This window comes from Glossina fuscipes, unplaced genomic scaffold (assembly GCF_014805625.2).
Source record: "Glossina fuscipes isolate IAEA_lab_2018 unplaced genomic scaffold, Yale_Gfus_2 86, whole genome shotgun sequence".
Lineage (NCBI taxonomy): Eukaryota > Metazoa > Arthropoda > Insecta > Diptera > Glossinidae > Glossina > Glossina fuscipes.
In genome coordinates, this window is record NW_023998440.1 from 1,180,802 (window position 1) to 1,189,626 (window position 8,825).

Genomic DNA, 8,825 nt, shown 5'->3' on the forward strand with positions numbered 1-8,825 from the left:
GTTGCGTGCATCAAGCAGTTGCCAATTTAGATATCATATGCAATTGCATCACGATGACAAGAATAATTTAATTTAATCATTTACTCTTTCAACGCCATTCGCTCGTTAAAAGTCCTTTAAATACAATTTTATTCAGTTGGTAATTGTCATGTCATTCACTCGATTGCATGCGTAGAAATTTGTAAAGAAATATGTTAATAATAGGTTTAATATCATCCTAAAGATATTTATTTGCTTTGATATCCGAGTTGGTCACTTGACCACTTCGTTCTCACTTGCACACACATCACGGATTTATAAATAAATAATCACTGGTTTTTCTTAGATGTTCACCAGTTACATATTTTCCATGCCTTTCTAAACTGTGCGCTAGAGGGTCATTAAATATTTTAAAGCCATTCATAAAAGGAGCTATAATGGAGTATCGTCAGAAAAATGGGAATTCTACTTGAACAGGCAGAACATGTCAATTGTTAACGTCTGCACCTGGAATGAAGTCCTAATCAAACGGCTTCTCTAGAACTATTGGCAATTAATTACTTGAATTGATTCGTCCTCAACCTTGCAAGACTATTCTGCAAGAGAGAGGTTCTATTCCAAAACAGACATACCAGAATTGAAACTTTTAGGTATCGGCCAAATGTTCACCTCTGGGCAGGACGAGGCCTATCAAGCACCCCTTCTTATTTAATGGAGACACCACAGCCACCATGAGTACTACCCGAACGGCCGCACCTAAGCGGTCAAGCCTTACGCATCCGTTGAACCGGTTGCGTGCAGATTGTAATTGAATATACCAACTTCCTCCGAAGTTTCTTACATGTTATATCATATGCAAGATTTCTCTCGAGGCATCTTGGCAAACACTATGCCCCTACACGCCTAAGCAAGTACACGTGAAATTGAGTGACCGGGCAACCTCCCGGTCCCCCACAGATTCCATAGTTTCATTGCATAATGCTGTAGAATTATCGACATTACGTATATCACTATGTTCTTTATGTTCACAATTGCATTCGGGTTATCCATACTTCCTGGAATGCCATCCAACTACTCTCAACGCTGAATTTATTGTATAAGGAGAAGTAATCAACCCAATCAAAATGCATACGTTAGGCAGATCGTCACTCTACACCTCCTCCATAATCATAGGGTTTATCCTGAAACTCTTTTGTATTTGGTCAGTAAGTCTGCACGAAGACGAACGCCGACCGTCTCGAAGACTCAAAGGAAACGATCTCCGTCGTCGGGGAAACTTGAAAAATTAATAAACGATCGATTAAAAGAACTATTAATTAGAGAAAAAATGTTTGGTGCATATAGGTCAGAGGGTAGCGTATTCAAGTTCATGTCGTGTTGAAATCTTTTCCTGTCTTTTGCTTCTCATCGCGCATTGTAATCGTCATGTCGCTTTAAGTCATCCGGAAAAACTAGTTACGGGTTATTTATACCTTTTGTATTGCAGCTATAGGTGATTTGTTATGGTACAGTTGCATGCACAATCGAATTAGAGTAGAAAGTCGGTTCTGAGAAGTTTCGGCAACTTCATCCACACAAGTGACACGGATTTGAACCTTAAAAAAATTTGTTCGTTTACCAAATAGATTCACGGAAGAGTGTGAAGTTAAAATTAAATTTAACTAACAAAGACACAACACGATATTTTCAACACAGATCTGTGACATCCTTAACATAGTTCTGTTCAACGAAGTCCCGGAAAAATTGAAATCGAAATGTAGTTGAAATAGAAGGTTAAAAAAGAAATTATTAAAAAAAACAAGCAATATTCGGCCCCGCCGAATCTCGTATACCCGCCATTATCCCTTTCACATTCTACTCTCCAAGTTTTTTATTTGATACCCACATCGATGGTATTATTAAGAAAAAAGCAATCGCGATGTCCGCAATATTCATTTCGGAATTAAGCCGTTTATATGCAGATAATGTACCTTCATTAGACGAGTGTACAAAATAGATGTAAACATTCAGTTTTATTTTGTGAATAAAATAAAATTTTACTCCTTTTACTTTGTGTGGGCATGGTTTTTAAACGTTGAAATTAGAGTGTTTTCTACAAGATTTCAACCTTCTAACTTAAATGCAAGTAACGAGCAAAAAATCAAACACAGACATACGGACTGACGGACATGTCTAAATCAATTGAAAATTTCACGCTGATCAACAATATATCGTGTACAGCGTCTCTGAAGGTTCCTTTTGGGTGTTACATACATTTTGAAAAAGAACAAAATGAGTATACTCCCGCCTTACACTGTTGAGTATAAAAATCAAAAAACAGCTTAACAGATTTCTGTTAAAACATTTCATTTGTTTCCTTGGTAATGACGCTTACGTTTATCTTCAAATCCCTGATCTTCGGTAGTCATTTTGCAGCCAAGATTGGCGTAATTGCTCACTTTCTAATACGAAGCATGTCTCTAGTGAACACATATACAGGATTCAGGAAATTCAAAATTTCCTAAGCATTCTGAATGAATTGCCACATAAGACAATTATCTGCTTTGAAAATCGAAAAACATATTTCGTAAAGGCCGAAAAGTCTGTTCAACCAACTAACACTGCTTCTTCCAGTCCCCTGTGGAGTTAATATTTCTCCTATCCGACCTAGTGGTGGCTTAATAATAATTCGAGCAGTCGAGGTATTTTTCCTTTCACGATTTGCTTCAAATATTACAGTTAATAATATAAGACATGATATTCAACGCAACTTTCAAAATGTAGATCCAGCCAATTTAAGGTTTAGTAAATCATTTCTTAATCAGCTTATGAGTAAGCAATTTTATCCAGCAGATGTTTTCTCGCCTAAAATTTATTAAACAATTTCTCTTTATTTAATCAAAGAACTAAATATCGTAGCCCGATCACTTCGCAACTTTCTGTCCATGCTTTTCATTCTCATTCACTCGCATAAAAGAATAGTTGCAATTCCGCATGCTTTTATACACACACAAGATGGTGAGTGCTCTGCAATAGCTATCACATCTGAATATATTTAAGTTCTAAATTTGTTTTTACTAGGTCTGGATTAATTTTCTGGTTTCTTACGTTCGCTGAGAATATATTATTATTATTATTATTATTATTACTAATTTCGGCAGAGAAATAAATTCTAAGACTAAACTCTTAAAAGCACTGGCATCTAAGGCTATCGGCTTTTATTACAAACTCTGCCGCACTTGAGGAGATTCGAACCCACGACCATTGACTTGCTGGTCGAGATTCCTCGCCTTCGGCTACTCATGCGGATTCGCTGAGAATATAATTCGTAGCGGATTCAAAGAAAAAGAAGAAGAATATCATAGTCGGACGAGGTCGATTATTAGATACCCTATATTAGTTTGACTATTATCATATTTTGGTAATAATACATGAAAAGTTACACATTGTTTTCACGCAAAGGCATACTTTCAATGGAGGGGTCCTTATGAGCGGTGATATCCAAAATATAGATCTACGTGATCCAAATTGGGTAAGATTGAATTCTTTGTCAATATACTACTATGAACCAATCAACCATAAAATATTGAAGATTAGATCTTTTTACCATATATAGTTTAGTTTTCGTGGAAATGGTCGAAGCAAATTTTTCAAACCAATTTAGAATGACCAATACGAGCGAGTTTTCTTGAGAAATTTTGAAAATTAGGATTTTTTTTCGTATAACGACTTTTCAAAATGGGGCGTTATATCGAGAGTGGTCGAAAAAACGGTCCGATCCGAACCATTTTCAATAATGTTCGTCCTTGGGTCAAAGCACCAAATGCATCAAAGCTCAATATTATATGAATGGACCTTCGAGGGGCAGATAGAGAGTCTTAGATCGGATCTGAATCATTCTCTGAATTGGTCGGTATAATTAAAGATGCGTCTATATTAACCCGTTGTGGATGTTACGTACGTCCGCACAAACGTAATGTACCCGACGCCGCAAGTGTTATATATACACAAACAAAAAAATCTTACATTACAACAAAATCACTAAAAATAAAACACAATCTAGTAAAACAGATTTGAAGGCCTATTCACTGCCCATAGCCCTAGCTGGCTTTCCTGTGCACTAATATTTGCGTTCAATACGCGTTCGTCCTACGCACGTTTGTCTGCTGTTATCTATATTGTCTTTTTAAGACAATAATCCTTTATTTCCATGTAAAAGCTTTAGAAAATCAATGTACTGCTGGGATTTATCTAGTGTATCCAGTGCACTGGATAGATCGCTTTTATGAAGAAAAAAAGCTCCGAAAAAGATGCCTTCAGCTACCTAACGCAAGCCTTTATCACAAGACTCTTATGAAATAAATTTTATCGAAGATCACAAGCAAGATTATCGAATAGTTAATGTACTTACCAAATCTCGTCAGCAATAATTTAGTGGTAATTGAGAGAGGACCACATAGCACAAACTTAATGAAAAAATTTTACAAAAAATGTATTTCCTAAAGAGACAGATTTAAATTGTTCATCAAAGAATGAAACATTTTAAAAGCATTAACGAAAGCACCAAATCATGTGAAGCATTGACGTTTCCCTACTCACTGCAACACAATTAATTTATGTGAGTAGAACTCAACCACAGTTTTGATTTTCGAATTTTTACGACGCTAATGGAATAGAAAACTGTTGGCGGTGACGTTAGATCGTATTATATCCAAATGGGGGGAAAAGAAATGAAATGACATAAAATTTATTGTTTTCCATTTCACAAAAATCTAAATATATATAGAATGTGGTTGAAGGAATTCAAATGTGTGCACTCTCTTAACGTAAGATATTTGCCACTGGCAGTGAATATATTCTCAACTTGTGACAATTTGAAGAATAATTAGGTTGTGACACAGTGGTGCCTAAGTGGTCTTTTTCTTAAATATACTACAAAGTTCGAATGCTTTCTTGAACACTTTTCTGCTTTCATTGTATGATGTTCAACAAGAACACCATTGTTTGTTAAAATGAAATCATACTGATCAACATATGCATATGCAGTGGAATTGTTTAGTCGAAAGTAAATTTATATAATCGAAAACATGACAAGTCAGAAAATTATATTCGTTCCTGACCGAGTCCTTAATACCCATTATCGTGATCCTAAAAACAAGAAAAAGAGGAAGAAGAAAATTTTCGTACTCCTTAATAGTATGGGTCAGCGCCACTGCTTTTTTCTATTTCCAGAATAAAAGTGGAGATTGATATGGTGTATGTGCTCTGTTTATGAGTAACAACCAAAATGCAAGCAGTAAGCCGCTATGTTCAGTATTTTGGTTGCACACGCATGTGGAAGTTGTAGGTGTATCCTTTAATCGATTTGGGTAATTCCCAAATTCTCTTGAAAATTTATAGGCGAAATCTTCATTTTTATTCTCCTTCTTTTACTACCTATCCATTTCTGAAAATAGATAATCATTTCTTTTTTGCATAATACCGTTGACTAAGTTATACTATTAACTAAAGCCCAAAAGCCTTCTCGGCTTCTTACTGTGTGTATAATTTCACCGATTGCGCTCAATTCTGTCCAATTTCGAATATTACGCAGTGAAGTCTTCTTTAGCCTTCACGCCCTTCGATACCGCCTTCCACTATTAAGTATAGCAGTTCAAATTTTTTCCATCTATCATATGTACACAGTACGCAGTGTTTTTTAATACTTTTTAGGAGCTCATGCTTAAGATTTCAGCATTGGTTAAGCGATCTGTCCACGGTATATTTACAACTCTACGTAAACACCATGTCTCAAAAGCCTTTGCGGTCTATTCATTGCACTGATTTTTAAGATCCATGACTCTGGACTGTACAAGAGTATCGACCATGCGAAGCATTTCATGCAAAGAAGGCCAAGGAATTAACCCATTTCCCGGCTTACTAGAATTTTCTGATATTTCGTGTACGCCAACTTAGCCATTTTCATACTATTTTTTATTTCCACGTCGATGTTCCAGTCTTTGTATAATATGGACCAAGGTATACAAACTTGGGAACGCTTTACATATTTTGGTTATTAATGACATGGTTATCAGTGACATTTGCTGATATTCCGGTTTAAACTGTTATTCTGATCATTTAAGAGTTGAATCATTGTCCGCAGATCCCGCATTTTAATGTGCGCTTCGACTGTTTGAATAGGTTTTTGAAAGTTTACTTCAGAGTAGACGTTAAACAGAAGATGAGACAAAATTTACTTTTGGACCTCTGCTGTTTGCGTCCAAAGCGAATTTTTGATGCATAGTGGAACTTTTCTCTAAATGCTAAGAGCTTTCAGGATGCCTATTAACTTATCAGGCTGCACCTTGTCAAACGCTTTTTCATGATTTATAAAATAAAATAAAACGTCTTCATGCACGTTTTTACAGTTCTGCACTGGAACCTAAATGCCATATAAAGCTTCTCTGCCGTCCATGCCTCTTTGGAAACCAATCTGAGTACGCCTTTGAGATCCTTTGCTGAATTATTCTTAAGAATATATTTAGAGCATGATTCATTATTTTTGGGATCGAGGAAATGTTTACTTCAGATACTACACAGTTGGACAGGCTAACAGAGAGACATACGTAGATGCGTTCCGAATTTGAAACGGGACAATTATTTATGTACTTTGAACAGGTGTTGACGCTTGCTTCTGTGTGTTGCAAACATTTTGAGAAAGAAAAACGAAGTTACGATACCCTATAAAATTGAGTAGCCGCGTCCGATGGTTTCTATTTTATACAGGCTACAGCATTAGCCGTAGAATATGCATTTAAATTTTTGTAGATTTATCTAGTGCAGCTTACCATCATATCAGCAAAAACCAATTTTCTATTTTCATTGAAAAACAGTAGTATCCTCACCTCATGTGGTTTTGTATGCGTGTCCTCCCACCGATTTGGCCCAACGGTTTCGTTTTAGCTTGCGTTTCAATGGAAGGATAAGCCAATAGCTAAAGATCGCCGCAGGTCACTAAACATGGTGAAAAGGACGCGGGCATGTCGATTTTGTTCACATTGTGATAATATTTTCGTACACATGTGTTACTCACACATTCGTATAACACATCTGTGTCCAGCACAAGTAGCCTATAGAATAAATTAAGCGCCACACCATCACGTTTTAGTTTTAAACTTTAAAATTTTGAGCTCTTTACACATAACTACATTCACTTTTGTAGAACTTAAGACTGTCTATTAAGTCATCCGTATAGATAATTTGCATTGTATTCATCAATTTTTGGGAATTAGAAAAAAAAGGGTTAATGTAACTTGTAAAAATTAGGAAGCAACGAATATTTAGATCACTGGCTACAATAACAAATATCTCTTTAATTTGCGTACGAGTTTAATTGTGATTGTAGGGCGACGTCACATATCCATATTGCCATAGATCGAAAAGATGAATTGTCTTTCACACACATTGAAATCGAGAGGACGGAGAGGCGATTGTTGTTCGTTCATGCTGCATTGATTTTCAACTTTTCTAGGGAAAAAACTGCACTATTGGAAAACTGCTTATATACACTTAACGGTCAAAAAAATTGGCACATCTCTCCAAATATAATTTAAATTCTAAAGCCTTATTTCTCCGGTTGAGGATGAGATCTGATTGAGGTGGAAATTAAACGAAGTAATTGATAGGCTCTTGCATTTTTCTGATGTAAATGCGAACGAATGAATAGATCTGATTCGCAACGTATACGCATGAAAACACTTTAAATAAATCAAAAAAAATTTCCAATGGTTACGAGCAACAATGTCCACCTATTAGATATCGAGAACACTTTTGCAATTTGCTAAAAAAATGTTCTCTCTCCTCCGTGTAGAATGTGTGTCGGAGGGCCTTGCAATCGGTTTACGTGTCCAAGTAGATGAATGCTATGTTTCATTCTTATTACTTATCGTCTTCAACACACTTACCTTGAGCAGTTGACCTATTCCAATTCATGTTCATGGTTTGAAGGTGGCGTATTTAAGCCTCTTAAATACCATTGTGAAGCTATTAAAGCCATTTTCGTTACGTATAGAAAAACAGTAAATTTTAATGACGAAAATTAATAAATGGTGTAATTGACTCGGCCGCATTAGTTCGTGAGATAGGCTTTAATGTCCCTAACCGCTTCTCTAGGCACTTTATCTTGACAAAGCTATCGGTTGCCAAGCTTATGCATGTAGGGATTCACTTGCAATTCGGCCCTGTACCGGTTATGAGTGTGGCTCTTTGCTAGTTGTGTACATGCCTTTTTTTTTTTTCCTTCTTATTTGTTTTATTGTACTTATACTAATTTTTAATATTAATTAATTTAAGATTTACTTTAAGAGTCAATTGAACTCGACTGCCAATTTGCTTTAGTGGAGATTCTTGTATAAGTGGAATAAATAAATAATAATTAATCAAAATAACCTTGGTCTTAAAGTCATTCATCAAACTGTAGGCTTATCCTGACGATTATTGATTTCGAGTCAACTCAATAAGTTTCTTTTATTTCTTCTCTCTTTCGACCATTTTTCTGTTGTTCATTCTTTTCATTTAATTACCTGTCTACGTATCCATATTTTCATCAACTTACTCCACCACCAGCCCGTTTAAGTATATCTTCGTTCACCTATTTACTTGCATCGCTGTCCTCTTATCCGTTTTTTTTTGTCAATGCGTCAGGCATCTGACGTAAGCAATTGACCCGGATATGTCCATATGCACGTAGTGAAGTGATAATGAGTAAAATTCACTATTTTCCTGCGACGAACTTCCAAGGTGACCTATATCTCTATCTAATTTTAATGAATGTTCGCTAAGTATAAGTGGTCGTGGTAATGGAGTACGATTTCAGTAAAACCTCATCT